General features: G+C 44.3%; 1 protein-coding gene across 2 annotated transcripts in view; it reads right to left on the bottom strand.

Annotated features, from left to right (window-relative positions):
• LOC144166612 (uncharacterized) overlaps positions 1 to 18,631 on the bottom strand; it is a 199,870-nt gene extending 181,239 nt beyond the window's left edge. For both annotated transcript variants that reach the window (XM_077696152.1, XM_077696153.1), the window contains exon 1: positions 18,497 to 18,631. The gene's annotated coding sequence lies outside the window, so the exon portion shown is untranslated. The remainder of the gene's footprint in view (positions 1 to 18,496) is intronic.
• Positions 18,632 to 19,129: the final 498 nt, after the last annotated feature.

Raw genomic sequence — 19,129 nt, 5'->3', positions numbered from 1 at the left:
GGGAACGTTTAGTCATGGCCACGTTGAACAGAAAAGGGTGGGAACGAAACCCTGTACAGTGCACCTATGGAGGTGGAAACAAGCCAACCTGCGCCACATCGTATGGGCCTGCCCCCAAATACTACAACGCACATCACACACAACAGGGCTAAATAACGGATCTAGGGGATTGGGAGGCCGTGTGGCTCATCTTCGACCAGGAGACTCAACGCGGCCTTCCGCAATTGGTCGAAGATGCCGCTCGCGGGCTCCTGGCCGCCATCTGACGGAGAAGGATGGTTGAATATAGTGGCGTCGGAACTATTTTTTTCCTGGGCGAGACAAAATTAGGCTACCCTAAACATCATCAGCACCATCATCATCATCATCATCATCATCATCATCATCATCATCATCAATTATATTAATAGAGATAATATACTGACTACAGGAAAACCGCGCCGCTGAGCCAATGCATTGGAACCGTGCCACACACTGTGGCAGAGATGACACAACGATTTGAAGGTTGCCAGCTGAGCTTTTGTTTACTAAAAACGGCGAAAGTGATGGGTTGTAATCTGGCAACCTGCTAATGTGGCGTTTCCGCTTCCGGCTAGCGAAGCATGCCGGGATTAATTGTGACATCGCAGCCCGCTGGCCCGGCGGATTTTGTGTAGGCGGCGTCGATAGCATTGGGTTATCTCCTGTGGGTAGGTAACCAACGTGTTTTCGGTTTTGCGTGTGACTTATATGTACTGAGATTATTTGAGCAAGATGTGGCAACGCTCACAAAGCACTTGCGCGCGAGCTCGAATGCGACTGATCGCATGCGCGAGGACGCTAAGGAATCAGCTGATTCGTAATGGGGCGCACAGAAAAATGAATCTCCGTCATGATCTCCGTGCATTTTTTCGCTGTGCCGCTTTATTTGCCATTCTGTGACATTTTGCGACTCGCTCAATGCTTTTCAAACAAAGTGAACTGCTGTGGCTTTAGTTGAATGTGATACCTTTATTGACACACGCACACACACACACACACACACACACACACACACACACACACACACACAAAAACGTTATCGCATGGGCCAACGGTGATATTGCCGGTGAGTCGCGGCCCTTTGAAGCCCAGGAACTAAAGAGCACGGTCGATCGCAGGCCAATAGAGTGGCAGAATGCATGACAAGAGAGAATGCGAAATACAGTCAGCGGCGTGTCCCGTGTTCTTTTCTGTCTGTACTCGCCAAGTTCTAGCTGCTTTCCACCACTTCAAAGGGAAACCTTGTGGTTCTGAATGGGCAGTAATTTGTCGCACAGAGCGCGCGAGGAGAGAACATTGACTTATTGGGACTGATTAAAAAAGGAACCGCATTTCGGTACCTATTTTTGCGTTCTGCCTTCACGAATGTTTGCGCGAACGTTCGAAGCACGGAGAGCTGTATGAAGTTCGTTGAAAAAAACAACTGAAACGGAACGATTATAAAAGCTCCTTTTATTTCTCTTCCAACGGGAACGATCGCTGGCTGCCACTCCGTAGCCTGTTCCGGCGTCAGTTCAGGGGCAATAGATAGGGTGCTTGACGTGAAGCAACAAATGATAGCATCGCAAGCGCCCGGGGAGGCACTTGCTCAGCGCGTGCATCCGAGTTGTACCAGTTGTACACGTTTTGCACGCACGAAGATCTCAGCTGGAGAATGCACACACACAGTGCGCAAGTCAGGCGCAAGAGCCTCGCCACTTCTTAGCACACTTAAAGAAAAACGCAACCAAAGCTTGACTGCACACTTACTCTTTGTTCGCTAATTAGAGCCTAATTGCACTAAAAGTTTTTTATAGAGCTACTTTTAATTACTGATGCATTTTTTAACTATTTTGCTTCAGTTCTTTGTTTTAGTTTAATAATTACGGATCAACTTTTTAGAGGGCTGAATACAATGGCTCTGGCAATCATGGGAATTGCATCATGTCAGCGCCCACGATTCATACGGTCTCGGAGCTCGCTTTACCCCCCTGATTATATTACTATTATGGTTGTTTTTTAAATACCTTCTAATTTACTTCTTTCAGTACTTCTGCAGGGTATTACAGTGCTGCTGCGATGACTACTATGCATAAATAATCGAAATCTAAACATCAACATAAACTCAAATCAAACCGTCAAATATTCACTGATTCACGACGACTGTGCCCTCTGCCTGAGGCAACAGTAGCACCCTTTATTCCATAACTTTTTATATATCAATGCAAAAGAGCTGTGTACATCTAAATAAATAAACAAATTAAAATTTCCAAAAGAAACACATACTTAACAGCACATTTATATACATGCGTCCCAACCGCGAACATACTAAGAGACCTGCACACTCATGCTACAAAATGAAGGCTTACACGAAGAACATTGACAAAGCAAGTGAGTTAAATATACAGGTTAGTTGAAGAAAGAAGTTATGCTATGCGTTAACATGTACATGTAGATTGAATCATGTGCGTTTAATTACCAGAGTACGTACATGCAGAACGGAGAATTTATTTTAATTTTGTTTCGAGTATTTATGATTGTCTGGTGCACCATTATATTCGGAAAATTTTAGTAGTATGATACGGATGCATTCATATTTCGTATCCTATAAGTCGCACTGCTGATATCTCTGCTGAGAACTTGTTAAACTGTGAGTTTTTATTCTATTGGGGCAAACCGCTTAGGGAACCATGATTTTCTAACACATCTGAACCGGTTAGCTGAAAAAATTATTGGTCATACTGTCCAGTGGAGCTGGCTAGTATCATGATTGTAGGAGCCGAATACAAAAGGCAAAGCCAATATACCATCGATCTTTTGATTGATACCGCAGGCATCGAATATTTGGGCGGGGAGAGTAGCTTTTCAAGTGCTTCGTACGAAGGACTTTCAACTATAAAGCTACCGAAAACGGGTAACGCCGAACTCACTATTTTTTCAGATTTGAGGCCGCTCCTAAGGGCGACAAATATCGTCTAATCCTTAGCCATTTTGCCTTTAACAAATGAACTTAACTTTGCTGGAGCTGTCTGATGCTCAGCAGAAGTCTTCAGGTGACCCTTGACTAGGAGAGCAGTGCTCCCCATTTGTACATTACGGGGAGCCGTCGCTCCCCCTGCGCCCCCTGTTCCGACGCCCCTGGTTGAACACTGCCATTTCTCCTATTCCCGCTCCCAGTTTGGGCAAAAATAAAGTTTTCTCATCATCATCACCACCTCAATATGTGGCGTTAGGCTTAACCTGCTCTGTTTAGGCTTAACATCGTAAACCTTCCAGTTGGGCCTTGTTATTCCCCAAGCAACATTATACGCTTTTTACCTCGAGCTACGGGCGCCAGTTGACGACGTGAGGCATCGAGGTGAGACTGTAGGACTAACGTCGGGCTATCGCACACTTGTGTTGTCCTCTCCCTCCGGGTTGCATCAGTCTTTACGCAAGCGAGTTATAAAGTGGAAAAAACGAGATGCTTCATAAACAAGGTTTTATGCGAAAAGCTTAAAGCAGTTCAAGCGGAATCGTCACACTAAGCTAACTGTTTTTTTAAGTAGGTGTGGGGCCTTCATGATGCACACTAGGTCCGAGATCTTCATTTCAGCCTGCAATGACTTGCTTCCCCTAATTGGCTTGGCTTAGAGTGGAACCAACAAGACTTGGCATGCACAACTTCCTATCATCTATGGTTTTCGTTCTTTTCTTCCTACTGCGGAAGCTTCGGATGTTACCTCTTCCGCTATTTTTTTTTAACTATTCGAACTTTCTTGTAAAGTGTTTTTGTTCCTCCGTCTTCAAACGCCTAGGTTAAAACCTCGCAGACTCCGGAAGCATGGAAATTCTATCTGCTCCGGTAGAGTTCTTAAAGATGCAGACATCCTGGTAAAGCGTTTCCCTCTTTCGTCTTCAAACACGGGGCTAAAACCTGCATCATCGGCCAACCAGACCTTGGCATTAGCTTCTTAGCGCATATCCGTGGCACACAAATGTATTTCGGTATCGGTCTGTTTACATTACGCAAATAACTAATGCGCGCAACAGGCCGCTTTTTACGTCACGCACCGTTAGATTCGCGAACTTTCTCGTTGGTCTGTTGACGTTGTGGTCCGTGAATAATATGTAGATGCTTTCTCGCTCCCCGATTCCAGGAGAAAATAGGGTCTACTTTGGTAGAGCACAGCTACCAGATCAATTAACTTTGTCCAGTTTGTTCAAAGTTGCTGCGACCCCAACAAAACAACGGTTTTGCGAAATGCCAACGGTCTTTACATCACGCAACGTGCTTCCGGCATTTTGAGGGGTTAGGGAGTTTTGAAGAAGGAGACCCGTTCGCTTTGTGGTCTGCTGTGAGGAAGAATCTGCTACTCGGATTCAATTGTGGGGAAGAATTTCTTGTGTACCACAATCAGAGTTACGTTAATGAAGGTCGCGTAATTCTGCATGCACCCTGTTATCCAAAGAGCCAGATTCACCAACTCGTAGAATCGCGTCTGTCATGTGTGAAGCCTGTTCATCGAGGTCACAAGAAAAGGGAATTCGGTGTGACCAAAAGGAGAATTGCTAGGGTAACATCGTTCTGTCGAAGTGTGAAACCACTCAACAAGTGTCATATAGTAGAGAGAAGGGCACGCGAGCAAGGAAACAAGTTTTTCGGCAACACTAAGGAGCGTAAGCTAGTGGCGCTGCAAGCAGGAGTGATCGAAGTGCGTCGTCTGCTGCCCGCATAACCAGGCACCGCCCTCCACCAGCGCTCGAAAACTGCCACTGGCATTTAAGGGACTCTGCAACACTTCCGATAAACGCTTTCACTATTTCTTTTGTGTCTGGAAGCTCTGCGAAAGCTATAGTTATCGCCTGCACGGAGCGACACTGCGTGATTTGATAGTCGCAGCAGAACTATCCGCCTTCAGTTTCAGCTTTGCTTTTGTGCCTGTCTCTTTAAAGTGGCCATCGAATGCGTTCTTTGCTGTAACTGAAGGAAAGCCGGCCAATAGCCACTACAGCACTGTAATGGTGTTATTTCAGCAGTCGAAGAACCTCGAGACCAGGAAAAAGAGAAAAATCTTTGGATCAAGTTTCTGAGTGATGTGATGGGGCTATAGCAGCAATTTTTGGCTGAGGCACTTTTTGACCCCCTAATCTAAGTACTGGACGTGGTGGTTGAGTACGTTCTTGAAAAAAAGTGTGGCAGGGCCCCTTTCACATCCCTGTAACGGCTCTTTTTTTATTACACGGGTAGTACTCCGCAATACTTCAGTAAACGCAACAATTAACACTGGACAATAGCATACCTATCACCTCTAGCGAAACAACTGCTGTAGTGAAAGCACAGACACCTAAATGTGATTCTTGCCGATGTGTACATCTTTGATTTAACAGCGCCCATAAAACTCGGGCTGGCTAGAAAGAACGGGTACCTGTTAATGGCGTGCACTACCGTTCCAATATCGCCGAGTGGTAGCTAAATATTGTGCACATGAGTATGCCGTCTATACTCACACAACGCACTTTCATCAGAAGTTTCCTTTTTGTTCACCTCAACTCTCTCTCAAGGTGATGGGCTTCACACGGCTTTAGGCACATATACACGCGGGACGTTTGTGGCCAGACCATGATCGTGGGACTGAAGCATTTATACTAACACTGCTTGAGTAAAATTTGTGATGAAATGTTCCCTGTCGTAGTTATATGTTTAAGTACGGTGGATATGTGTACATACAAGTCCGAACAAAATAAACAAGTTTACATTAGCAACTTGCTATTTCATAAGCTTCTTGCATGAAAAACTCCCCTATTTCTCTTTCTAGCGAAAATTACAATTTACGAGAGGCAAATGCAATAACGTTATTTTTAGCGCTGCAAATACGATGAACTTTTTCATAGAACGATTTGTGTATATAAGCAAATTATCTGTAAGAAAGTCATCTCTGTCTTGTTTGTGAAAAAAAGTGGAATTAAAACAATTTAGAGGCTTCCAAACAATACGAAAGGGGAGAAAAAGCAGCAACTTCCAATAACCAACGCACACTTCGTTTGAACGGAGAGTAGTTGCCTCCACAAAAACCCGGTGTTTCTATTGCCCTGCCGTCTCGCTCAGATAGCAGCGCCTTGCTGGTGTCCCAAGAGAACTTGGCGTCGTTTTGGGGGAAGAAAAGTGCATCGACCTTCCTGATCACCTAAGGCGGCCACTCGAGACCAGTTGGGGCTATACAAGGTACACGTCAATTCGGAGCGCGGTTCCGTTGACCTCAATGTCATTCACAGGTCGTTCAATGTCATTCACTGTCATTCACATGTCGGGCGTCACCTGTCAGACGACGTCTCTGGCTCTCCACTCAGAGTAAAAGTTCAACGACATGTCCATTTTGATTCCGTGTGACCTACTTAAATGAAAGTTTCAAGCATATGACTACGAAGCGAAAATGAAATCAGTTGAGTAAAAAGTGAGAACCACAGCCTTAACATCACCTTTTGAGCAAAGCAACTAAGGAAAAGGAAGGAATACACAACAAACATGTCATTTTTCTTCGTTTGTATGGAGTTTGTGTGAGCCTCAATAAAATGCAATATTGCAGAGAACAATTCACAGCTTCAAAAGAAGCCTTGGGTTCCAAAGTTTCGATATATTGGGGTCACTTGTAACTTTTTTTCTTGCATTTCTTTCTAGTGTTCTGGCTGCCGTTGTCTCATTTTTGTCCGAATATTACTTCATCAAATCGCTTCGCATTTTAACAAAAAATTCATTTTCAGACATTATTGTTGCTTTTCCTATATCCCGCCCGTTTTTAATGTTTGTCATTTGCGAGGCATTTTACCAATATACTGACTGATATTTTTCAGACAAGAAATACATTTTAATGTTGCTAGAATAAGCTATTCTCGGAGGAAAAAAGATAATTCAAATTGAAGTCAAATTAAAGTTTTTCTTCCGCAATAACGTTGCCGTCCTCGCTAACACAAATCTTATTGTGACCGCCGCCTTATCACCGTATATTGGGTGTTACATGCGCACGTAATAAAATTACTGAGGTGACGCCATAGACGCACACACCTTTCGGGAGCAAACATGCTGTCATTCTTTTAACAAAGTTGCAATATATTACGTTGTGATTGTTTGGTTGTAAACGGAAACCATTTTGTACTCCATCTACTCTAGTTCTCATGATCTCGTCTGCTCATCCGACGTTATGTTTCTCCCTTTGGTATCATCCCCACCTAGGATGAAAAAAATAATGCTGTTGCTATAAAAATGGCAGCTCCTGACAGCCTAGGTGACAGCCAAATCAATAACACTGAAGGCCGCGCGGGAGAGTCGCTTAGTGTGCGGTTACATCCCATGAAAAGAAAGCTTTTATTCTGCACGAATATTTTTATATAGAACCGGTAATGTAAATGGGTAAACGCCCCGTTATTGTTAGGGCGCCATGGGGGGTTTGGTCTTGTTTACGCTGCTAGAATGATGAGATCATCTGGACCTCCTAGGAATGAAAGGATCGTTCAGCGAAAACAAAGGGAAACTAGGCATCAAAGACACCAAGGAGGAGAAGTTCTAGGGAAAGTGCTTCATCATGTTTTCGGGTAAAATAGTTATTGTAATATCAGAAAACTTAAAAAAAAGCCACAAGAACCAAGCAGAAATGAAAGGTGTATTTGGTGCGACGAGCAAATCACGCAGGGCCGCTCCGAGCTGGCGACAACTATAGCTTTCGCAGTGGTTCCAGACGCGAAGGAACGAGTGAAAGCGCTGATCAAAAGTGTTGCAGGGTCCCTTTAAAAAATCCGGGACGACATGAAAATCACAATCAATACCTTCGGAGTGCGAACAGAGGACGCATTTCCAACTGAAAAAACGAATTCATAGCCCGTTCTTACTAAAGGTGGACCTATTAAATCCGCTTTAGCCCTTCGCTTAGGAAACGTAGACCACTGATTGATTCACCTACACGTGCAATGAGGTTCACGTCACTTGGTACCTAGTTTGGTAGTAACTAGCCAAATTGGAGCCGTGTCAGGGCACAAGGTAACCGAAATTTAGGAGTGTCTCTAGGGAATAACCACATACATATCGAGCTGGATTGGCCAGTGACGATGACACCCGCTGTCAGAAGATCAGGGCCACTTATCATAGGCTGTCTACAGTGCCGTTTGATGTGGCTATACGAACTTTACTGCAGTGACGTGTCCACCGGCGTTTCGGTTTTGCAAAAATAAAAGCCTCTTCTCCCACTACTTGTTTTACCTTACGTCCCTTAACGTAATGGAACCTAACCTAACCTAACCTAATCTAACAGGAAGCAATCCATTAAAGCACCGAGAACTAACCTAACACGTGAAAATTATAATTGAAACTACAATGACAAAAAAGGTGGCACGAGCCGGATCACATACACCACAACGGCAGAAGCTGTGCCCCTTTGCAAGTCTAATCTTAAAATTTCGAATGCCGTCAGACGCCATTTTTGCCATGGCTGCAGCGCTGAGCTAAAGCTCCGTTGGATGGCACTCTAAACGTTGGATGGCACTCTAAATGGCACTCTAAACCAAATCCTATTTGAGTGCTGCTTCAGCGTGTCAACCAGTAATTCTCGCAAAGCCGCATAAGGAAATTGACTGCACAAGAAAAATGGTGAAGGACTGTTGTGACAAGCTGGCAGCAGATTCACAATTCCAATTTGGCGGCGACGTCAATACAAGCAACCAAAATTTTCCCGTACTGACTCGTTGAAATCGGCCATTAAAGATAACTTCAGGTGTTTACAACCGACTTACAAATTCCCACTGCGCAGTGTTCAACTGGACGTTGTGGCTTTTGTACTCACAACTCATGGGGGGTACTGAGGTGTCCTTGGAGTTTTCTTCGATCTACGAAAAGTAGGTTTCACGTGTGGGCGAATAGAACGACAGAAGAAAATACGTTATTAGAAGCTTTTAAGAACGCGCTTTACGCCCTCAAAAATTCCGACGGCTCGAGCACTGAATAGAACGCTGGTAAGTGCTCCATTGCGAACTGCCAAATGGGAAGCTAGGATATCGTGCACAACATTTTTCTTATTCTAAGAGGTCGATTTACAATTGTAATTTCCCGTCAGCGAAAAGTGGAGGACTGAAGAAATTGGAGCCGTGTCTGGGCACACGGTCTGCGTCTGTTTACCCAGTGCTAGTGGCCGATCGCTAGCGCGTGATGCGCGCCTTGCGATGTGCTAGCAGGGCCTCTTAAATTAAACGATAGTTCTAGTAGTTCAGAGCATCTGTGGCATACTTACTGCTTGATGCATAATGCATATTGTATAATGAAAAGGCTGAAGCACGCATTATGTGTACGTGTCTACCCAGAAGTGACCCCGACTGAAAAACCAGAGTGAACGGGTATTTTAGACGGAACTACAACCGAACCTGTCCCGTTAAAATTTTAGCACGCCGCGGCCCAACCAGAACTTCAGGACAACGTAGAAAGAAAGGTCACGTGTTCAACCTAGGATGCTTAAAAGAGTGGAGTCAGTGTGCTTTGGTTCTTTTTTGTGTGTACCAGCAACTTCGTTATACCTCACACCCACCTCCTTTCCTCTGAATAACTCTTTTTCTCGTTCCCATGATTGATAAAAAAAACTATACCGTCTATTTTCGGCCGCTGCATGGGGTGAGGGATGTCGCTGGTCACGCCTTCCATGCAATACTACTTTTTATGCGAGCTCAGCGTGGTATAGAACATTGGCTTTGCCACTTCAGGAGTACGTCTTGCATTAAATAATCGATGAGTAAACACGCCACAAGCCTACTGAACTCCGCCTCGGCGAGGACGTTCATCCAAAATCTTCCTGCTTGTAGCATTTCATAATTGTCTTAAGGAAGGCCGCGCAGCTGCAAGGTACAAGCGCTGGAGAAAAGTGTTTCTTTAAAAAAAGAACACTGGACGCCGTTTTAAAACATTACACGTGGTTACCTAACACGAGTTATTTATCACCCCCTTCACAGGCCTTAACCACGAAATAAGCATAAAACCAAAGTGAACACATTGCTGCATGGATTCCTACTTAAGCCTTACCTTTCCGACAACCATCTAGTGTAGAGCGGAGTAGAGTGCGCTTTTACCGAACGTAAGCAATCGTAACAGGTATAAAAAATAAGGGTATATCAAAACGTGTACATACAAATTTCACTCTATATGCGGAGGGCATTTTTTTACTTTTTCAAAATTCCTCGAGACCTACCTTGTGTCCTACCAGGTGCTACGTATTTCGTCTTTGTGGCCTATTAATTGAAGATCGTCTCATCTGCTTTGTTTTGCCCTTTAGTGTACTTTAAAGCTGCCTCGTTTCCGGGGTTGAAAAGTTACCGACTAGATCAACTTGCACTTTTGTTACTGCTTTCTAGCTGGGGTGGAGGTTTGTTGCTGACATATTAGAGACCCTACTCCTTAAAAGACCGCCGTGTGCAGCTTCTGACCCTAATTTACTATCTTTAAATAATGAACGCATAATATTCGTTGCAGTTGTCAAGAAAAACAGCACGCAGTCTTCGCACGCAGTCTTCGCTAAGGCTATCGCAAATTGCGTGCCGTAGATTAAAACCATAGTGCAATGTATCAGTGTCGCATAACTCCCATTTTTAACAAAACCACATATTACACCCCGCAGCCGGTGACAGCGAACAGACTGTCCTACAGACTAATCATTTCCCCACACTAATGCTCTAAAACATGTGACAAATGTGTGATACCGGGTTATTTGATTACGCAAATTATACTGAAGGTCAACTACCTTTATTTGCAGTTCTACTCCATTCCTAGCGGTGAACAGGGTGGTGGCAGACTTAACATCTGCAGTTCTTTTTCATGTTGGCATATGGGTGCGCAATAGTTGATCAACGCCCTGGCATATGAAAATAGTATTTATTTTAGAGTACGAACGGCGCTTTTCTATTACGCCTCTCAAGCCTCAATATTGACTTGTACAAACTGTCATTCCTAGTGGTGGAAGGCGCGACCGTGGGTGGCGCTCCCAGAAGCATTTGCGTGACATCAGCTATGAGACGCCAGCATTTGCCGACTGCTGCGCTCGCGCTCGCTATCACTGCTGTCCAGGAGAGCAGAACTTGCCAGCCTGGCAGGAGCTCTGGAAAACCTAACAATGAAGAAATCCAGTCCCCCCACCCCACCTCCTGTAATGAGAAGGCCTTAGCACAAAGGGCGAATAACTCTCTCTCTCTCTCTCTCTCTCTCTCTCTCTCTCTCTCTCTCTCTCTCTCTCTCTCTCTCTCTCTCTCTCTCTCTCTCTCTCTCTCTCTCTCTCTCTCTCTCTCTCTCTCTCTCCTCCCTCCCTCTCTCTCTCTCTCTCTCTCTCTCTCTCTCTCTCTCTCTCTCTTTCGTTTGCCACGCGCAGCCCTCCTGCACCAGGTTTTCTGCATTTATAAAAGCATACAGCCTAAAAGAAATGAGCAGGCTCGAGGTATGCTTCACAATACAGTCGTTTTGCTGTTAACCCTCCGCGAGACCATCGGCTGCTTCGCAACACCTCGTGCGAAAATTCAAGAGTCAGAACTGCTCATGGCCACAAATGTCTGCTAACACCCAGCAATAGAGAATTTCCATGATCAAAAGAATTCTAGGCCTCCTATTTGTAGGGTGTTGTGGGCTTTGCCAGGAGGCATTGCCATTCTCAGTGACGCTTTGCAAGCATAGTTCAAAACAGTTCTTTGTAATATTGCGAAATAGTAAAAAGAAATTTCAGCACGTGCTTTGGCGCTATCACATCACTTGCGTGTGACAGTATGCGTCGCAGTCACAAAAAAAATGCAAGTTAGGTTCAACATATAACTCTGTTTTTAGGTGCCTCTAAGTTTTATACGGGCATTCTAAACAGTGAGGGTGCTTATTGATGCCAACTTTCGGGCTGGAGTGAGTTGCCAAAAACGCGCGCTCTGGAAACTGGGAGTCTGTGCGCGTGCCTGCAGCGCACGGACGCCGTAACCGCCTCGTTCTCAAAACAATTGCAGCTGCAATCTTTCAAAACTGCTTTTATGTGTACACCAACTGAAACAGACTAGGGCACAACGAAATCTAATTGTTAGATCTTTTGTTATTGAGCCAGTTACTGCAGAATAGTTGCAGGGGAGTTCATAGAATGTGTTCACCTTTTCTGCCGGTGAGCCGCTATAGCTTAACTATCCGATGTGCTCTTCTTTTTCTTCATTTAAAAGAGATGTCGCTCGGAAATAATTACTATATTCTGATTAAGTAAAGTGTAAAAATTCTTCAAAAATTATATTACTTCAGTGGCAGCGAGCATTCATATACTGCCCTTCCCGCATCCCACATTCATATAAGCAAACTCATTACACATGCACTATGATAAAACCGCATTTAAAGGAACAAAGGCAATTTACTTCAATTCAAATAACGTGATACCAAAATAAACAACGAATCGCTTTTCACGCTTCAGAAGGTTTCAAAATCAAGAAATGCCCGTTTAAAGTGCCCGGAAATACTCATTCATCCGTTTCTTATATTTAAATAGCAGGCAGTTGTACTGTTTCTCGAGATTTTGGCGAGTATATGAAGCATTGGGCACCTTAAGCGTATACTAACCGCGCAATTTTAAGGAGCTGGCTGGGTATGGCAACGATGGCTGCGGTAAAAAGTTAGTGCCCTAAAGCGGTCTCCTAGTCCTCTAGCAACGCCGTCCTTTTCTGTTCTGTGGCTGCGTATAACAAACCTTCTCTATCAATTTACTTGTGCATAAACAATGCACGTTTTAGAGATGTTCCCCCTTTGCACCGCTATAACAAAACGGGTTTGTAAGGAAGTGAATTTGATGCAGCGTAAGACAAATAAATATCTACGCAGGGCTTCTGTGAGGCTCCGAAACGTTCCGCTACCTTAAACTAAGGCTTCGATGAGGGTACACACGAATGAAAACGCGTTCTGGACATACATAACCTACTTTTGGCACAAGTCCGAAATGCAGCGAAAAAACAGCCTTATTGCAGGTGTGAGATGCGATATTTGGCGCCCACTGCCTGTTCACAGTAGCATACAATAATAAATTCTTTGTGATAGCACCAGAAAAATAAAAAAAGCGCATTTTAATGCTAAGTACCCAGTGGTCAGCACTGGAAATAGCAAATAAGCTAGCAAAGACGTGTTACCCAAATGTGCTGCTGACTTATTTCTCTACAGCTCGATGATATTTATAGGCATCAGAGGCTCCCATTATAATACAAAAGCAAAATCATCTTCAGTTATGATTTTAGGTTACGGAAGACTTAAGCCGAGGTAATATGAACACAGGTTGAAGACGAAAACGCAGGAATTAATAGGAGTTCATGAAAAGATAACGTAGACAATAAAAGGCACAATAAAGCACGGGCATAGACCACGGTGGAAACGTCCGGGTAGCAGGAAAGGTGTTAATACGAACAGTCACAGTTAAATATAATGTTGCAAATGAAAGTTGGTCCGGTCTTGCAAGGCGAAGAACTGGCTGATGTCGAAGAGACACACGAGGGTAGGGCGCTGGGGGCGCAACGGAGGCAGTTGCATTGCGAGGTCAGCAGCAGAGGCAAAGCGCGGAGGCAAGATGGCCACACTTCGCATGTCTTAGAGGCCAAGATGATAGATAGTCGGGACGGAGTGCCTGGATGTTCTAAAAGAGCCGCAGGACACCGTGGTTCTGGCGGTCCTTTGGCAGGCTTCAGAAACACAAGAGTTGCCCGTCTTTCGGTAGTCCGCTGGGTAGTGCTATTTCGTTCTGAACATCACCTTCCTCTTCTTCCTCTGCTTTCCTTGGCGAGGATTCCCCGCTGGAATATTTTCCGCCAATCTCTGGGTGGATTGGCCGCCGCCTTTGACAGATACCGTATCACACCAGTGCACTCATGCATCGAATCGGTAGAGTTAGGGCACAGAAACTAGAGACACACTCGTCAGAGGGTAGCTGACGACAGCGGCGTGAATACGAACGCTGTCTTCTTGAGCGACGGGGGCCGCTCGACAGCCTCACACTTAGTACACAGTATTCGCCCCACAAAAATTGATTTTTGCGACAAGCCCACTGTCTTTAGCAAATAATTTACTTTCTTCAACCTACAAAAGCAAGGATAGTGGGGACTCTGGAAGACGACACATTAGGGAACTGGGCCAAAACGCTGTATAATCCGCCCTTATTTATTTTACTATAGTACTGTATACCTTTAGCTAATCGTAATCTATATACACGTTTCAAGCCCTCTCGCAGGCAACACAATACACCGAAACAAATCCTAACTACAACTTTGCTTCTTTCCCCGTAGCTTGGCTAATCTATTTCCGCTCGCCAATGAGAGCCCGTGAACATGGATCACATGTTGTGTGCACTGCTTTCTTACCCAGACATGCACTTCTGGCGGGTTAACCCGCCAGAAGTGCATGTGAAAATGTAGACCGAAATTTTGGTCTACATTTTCATGGTATCGCTTAAGGCTTGGCAGCCACATGTCGTGAGAACGAGTCGTCTGGTGTCTGCATCCACGTCAATATCCAATATGAATCAATTCTCGATCTGTGCTACCCGAATATGGACTCAAGGGAAAAGCTGCTCTTTCCTTGCGGCGTCAACATCGTGTTGATGTGTGGACTTATTTTAGAAGCTTTGTTTTCTATTGTTAGAAAGATGCAGGTAGCATTTTCTTGTACTGGGCAGAACGGTAGAAGGACGGGAAAGGCATCAAACTCTGTGGTCATCGCAATTCTTTTGCGGCGCTTTCCAAAACACCAGATTCACAGCCTAGAACTTCACGTTTGAGGCAAAAGCATATGTTCCCCATTCGGCTAAAACTGTAGTTCTTGTTGTCATTAAAAAGGCTTTTTTAGTGGGAATGATAATTTTTTGTCAAAAAACATGCATTTCCCCATAGACCGGGTGGTCGAACAAAAAGCTCTGATAAGCTCTCTGGACACACGGTGGGTGCGTAAAACTAGGCTTCAATTGGGTCACAAAGGTTCCTTAAAAAATCGTGAAAAAGAAACAGTTCTAGATAAGACAAAATACCCCTCGATCATGAAGAACTATAATAGAACTACCTTTTTTTCATGAACCCCGTATCGGTATCAGCTGATGCGTTTACTTAGTGCGCGAGAAAAATAGTCGCACCACTTCGTTCTTCGTTTGCGACTCTGGCCGTTGAAAGTTTGACTATCGATTGGGCGCACATTCAGGGGAGGTTGCACGCACTGTTACATTTTGCTCTTCTCTCAATTTGCTCTGGAAGGAATGGTTAATTTTTGTTGAAGTTGATCTGCCGTACAGAAACTGGTCACTGCTTTAATGGGTTGATAAAAAAACACACTGGGTTCATTTAAACTCGGGTAGCCATAGAAGTAGCCAGGTGCGTTATTACAGCGCTAACTGGGCACCATGACAGAGGGGAAACAAGAGTTAGCGATGCGTGCACGCAACACGTGAACGTGACGGCACATGAGTAGACAAGAAGCATCCCGTCCGCGCAGAACTTCCATTCGGCAACAGGTCCAGCAAGTGTTACCTCTCTGTTTGTTTAAATATTAGCTACCAAAAGACAAGAAACGAGAAGGAGCAAGGAAACATGAATACGATCTGACAGTAAAGGAGGCTGTCCTAAGAATTCGCACCGAGGGGCGGAGAAACGAAAGCGGAGGAAGAGACGCAAATGTAATGGAGCAGTAAATAGTTTGATAATCGTCACAGAGATTTCGCCTCCAAAGGACGTAAGCAGACTTACGTGTCCGGATAATTTTTTTTGCCCGTATTATCAATCTATATTTATTTACTTTACCGCTTGAAGATTGGTTGTACACTTGCGGCACTGTTCGCAAACCATTAGTTTGTTCGAAGCGGAATTCAACCGCAATGAAACAAGCCGCCATAAATAGAACCGAACCATTATTAGTCTTTCTAGTTTCTTCATAATGTTCCCAATTTGAGAAGGAAAATTCCTCGGCATGGCATGGCCGTCTTCTGTGAGTCAATACGCGTCATTTAGATGAGCTGGATATTTCTTCTAGGATGGACGTATGTAGAAGTGGTTTAGCGGAACAACAGTCGACCACAACACGTGGCGATGAACGACAAACATCTTCAACTCCATCCTGAAATTCTAGAATACCTGAAGGCAGCCTTCCAGTCTCTCTGTTGTGCACAGCGTTCATAACAACTTGAGCATAAACATTGCCGTGCATACAAAGCTGTCCCCAGTTCATTTCATGGTATGAAAGAGAACTATTTTCCACACAGATCATCCAGCATGAGGGACACCCCTGGAAATGTGGCCAAACTAGTGCAATGATATTCAAAGATTAGCAATGCTAGGAATTTCGATGTTTCCAACAAAGACAGAACAAGCTTTATTTTGAATAACTCCAAATTATCTTCTATTGAAGAAGATCAATATATTTACTTAAAGATGACCCAAAGCTTGACTGAAAATCGCGCATAATGAATGCAACCTCTAAAGACTTAGACAATTTATATTTTTAAACTACGCCTTTCGCTCTACACAAACGAAGTGAAGTTCTCACAAGACGTTTGTCAGATCAGTTTTACAGTGCGCTAACTTTGTTTAGTTGCCCTTTACCGTACAAAGAATTTTAAAGGCCAGAAGAAACAGAAAAAAAATCGATTCGGTGTGTACACATTAGACCCGCGCAGCCTGGCTCAACCTGTTTACTAATCAATAAATTACGGATCATAAATGTTAAAAATAAAGCCAAGGCACCTTCACACCCCTAGTATTTGTGCATAGAGAACTTCATGACAAACTTACCATTTGAAAATAAACTTCATTTGTCTTGCACAAGAAAGACTCGCTCGCTATGAACATTTATGAATGATTCATTTCACACTTTTTCATTTCATTGGTTCATTGCAAACTAATATGTTTAGTTACAAGAAGGGAGTGAACGGCCCGCACTTTTAAGTAACAACTTGCACATCACCGCACTAGAATACTTATGTTTGACGAGAATTACAGGCAGTCACTGCAAGCTTTGTGTCTACTGCAGATAACATTTCTCCACATCGCCATTGTCATTTTACCAGCCATGTCTACAACCATGTACTGAGATCGCTGATACATACGCATGATGTTGTGGGTTTGCAATATGCTGCTCCCAATAACTTTGAAGCAGTCTGGCGTTGCTACGCTTATCTCTTGAGCATCTGTTGTCATACAACGCGCCTTCATTAGGAACAAGATAATTAACCACAGTTCAAATCTTCTCAGCTGCTGTCAGCTACTACAGGGACTTACTTTATACTATTTATCAATATTTCAGGCTGCGGTAACTAATGTTGTGTTTTCAAGTTTGTTTTAAAACGCTCTTTACAATAAACATTGAGCAGGGTTGCCAGCAAACAAGTAAAAAAGAATAATTTGCATCATTTCACGCATGAAACTCATCCGCGTGCTTAAACCACTTGTCCATTTCGTTTAGTGTTCCTTGGAACCATTACTTTTTTATTTGTGATATCTTATTAAATCCGCGTGGTTCATTTTACGTTGTCATAGTAATATTGTGTGTAGGTTTTCAACGTTGTTTAGTTGACGGGACACTGCTGCAGTAGGAAAAGGCTGCCGGAATGGTAGCTCACTGTAGCATGAATTTAATGAAAATTGTAATGCTTATACATGGTTGCAATACATTTTGTTGTTTATGGTCTGCTGGATTTCTCTTCCAGTTAACAATATAAACGCTATCAGTAGAAAGGCTGTTGCGATGTTTGCTGCGAACAGTTTGCGACATGGAAACTTTCCCACATGTTATACTAGGCTAAGTACTGACTTTGATTCAGCCCCCCGAACAAGTGAAGACTAAAAAAATTTTTCAGAATGCGCACTTTATATGCTTTCACTGAAAAAGCCCAAAGTAGCACATAGAACTCCACCAGAAAACTGATTTTCGTAGGGGGAATTACTTCCCTTCTTACGTGGGCGCCCTATTTCCCCTGGGTATTTGCTATACAATATTCGGTTTGGAAAAAGAACTTGCTTCTTAAGTCACCAATACTGCAATGGGAAAATTTGTTTTTCCCTCGAAGTTTTATTGCGTAAAAGTCTGTTGAACAGCACTTTGTCACACACGATATTTTAAATACCGCTTCTAATTTGTGATATTTTAAAAGAGTAACGGATAAAAATGATCTTATTCGGCCTAGTCTTTCTTTAACTAATGGCTTTTGAGTAAAGCAACTTGAAGAATAAGGAGTGCTACATTCCCCCCAGAGCTGCCCTTCCTGTTCTCTTTTGGCTAGAAACCGAAGGTGGTTGTTATAAGTGTCTCACTTTCTAACCAGCAAAGAAGACATTATTTTTGAAAGCGAAACAGTTTCGAACGAAGAGTACGGGCGAGCGTCATTCACGTACATGGGAACCGCAGAGGTTTTTGCAGTCGCTGATGTTTCTAAATCTCCGCTTGCGCAAGAGAATATTCCCGAAAAGGAAGCCTTCCTTTCCAAACCCAGCCTCAGTAGAGAAACACAGGGGAGCGTTCACACACCTGTTGCTGACGAGGCGCACGTCGGCTGTCGGCGGGAGAAAGCGAGCGCTTGTTGGCGTGTGGATCCGGCCGGGGTTCCGTGCCGCGTCGGACTCCGTTGGCGAGGGACTCCGCACACGCACTTTACGGGACGCTCCCGGCTTCCCAGAGTTTTTATCCGGCCGCGCGCTCACCGATCGACGCTGCACGACGCCCCTCGATCCGTGACGTCACATGCTCGGGAGGAGGCCACTCGCTGCTTCGGCGCCGTGACGTCGCAGCATTCGTGGCCGCTACTGACGACCAATCAGGCTCGGCTAACTTGGAGGGCTCTCGTGTTTGCTTTGCGGCTTCTTTTTTTCTTCATTCACTGACAGCTCGGCGTGTACAGGAGTTGTGTAGCACGGAGTCCCGTTTCGGGATGCTGACCCGAAATGTTCACAGCACCATGTGTAGACGGGTCGCTTCGGCTTTCAGTGCTGTTGCCGTGTCGCCCGCGCGCTAACTTTCTTTGCGGGAGCACAGCGTTTTGGCGCGTTGTTTGCAGATGTATTATGAGCTATGTATGGCGCGAAATGTTATAATGGGCCTCCTAGATTATCAGTCCCGGATCGTCCGCAGACTGCCCGAGACGCGATTCGGAGCTTGATTTCC

The sequence above is a fragment of the Haemaphysalis longicornis genome, unplaced genomic scaffold (assembly GCF_048455015.1).
Source record: "Haemaphysalis longicornis isolate Haplotype H1 unplaced genomic scaffold, Haemaphysalis longicornis Haplotype H1 scaffold_18, whole genome shotgun sequence".
NCBI lineage: Eukaryota > Metazoa > Arthropoda > Arachnida > Ixodida > Ixodidae > Haemaphysalis > Haemaphysalis longicornis.
Note: the sequence above shows the minus strand (reverse complement) of the source record. Positions and strands in the feature narration are given on the sequence as shown.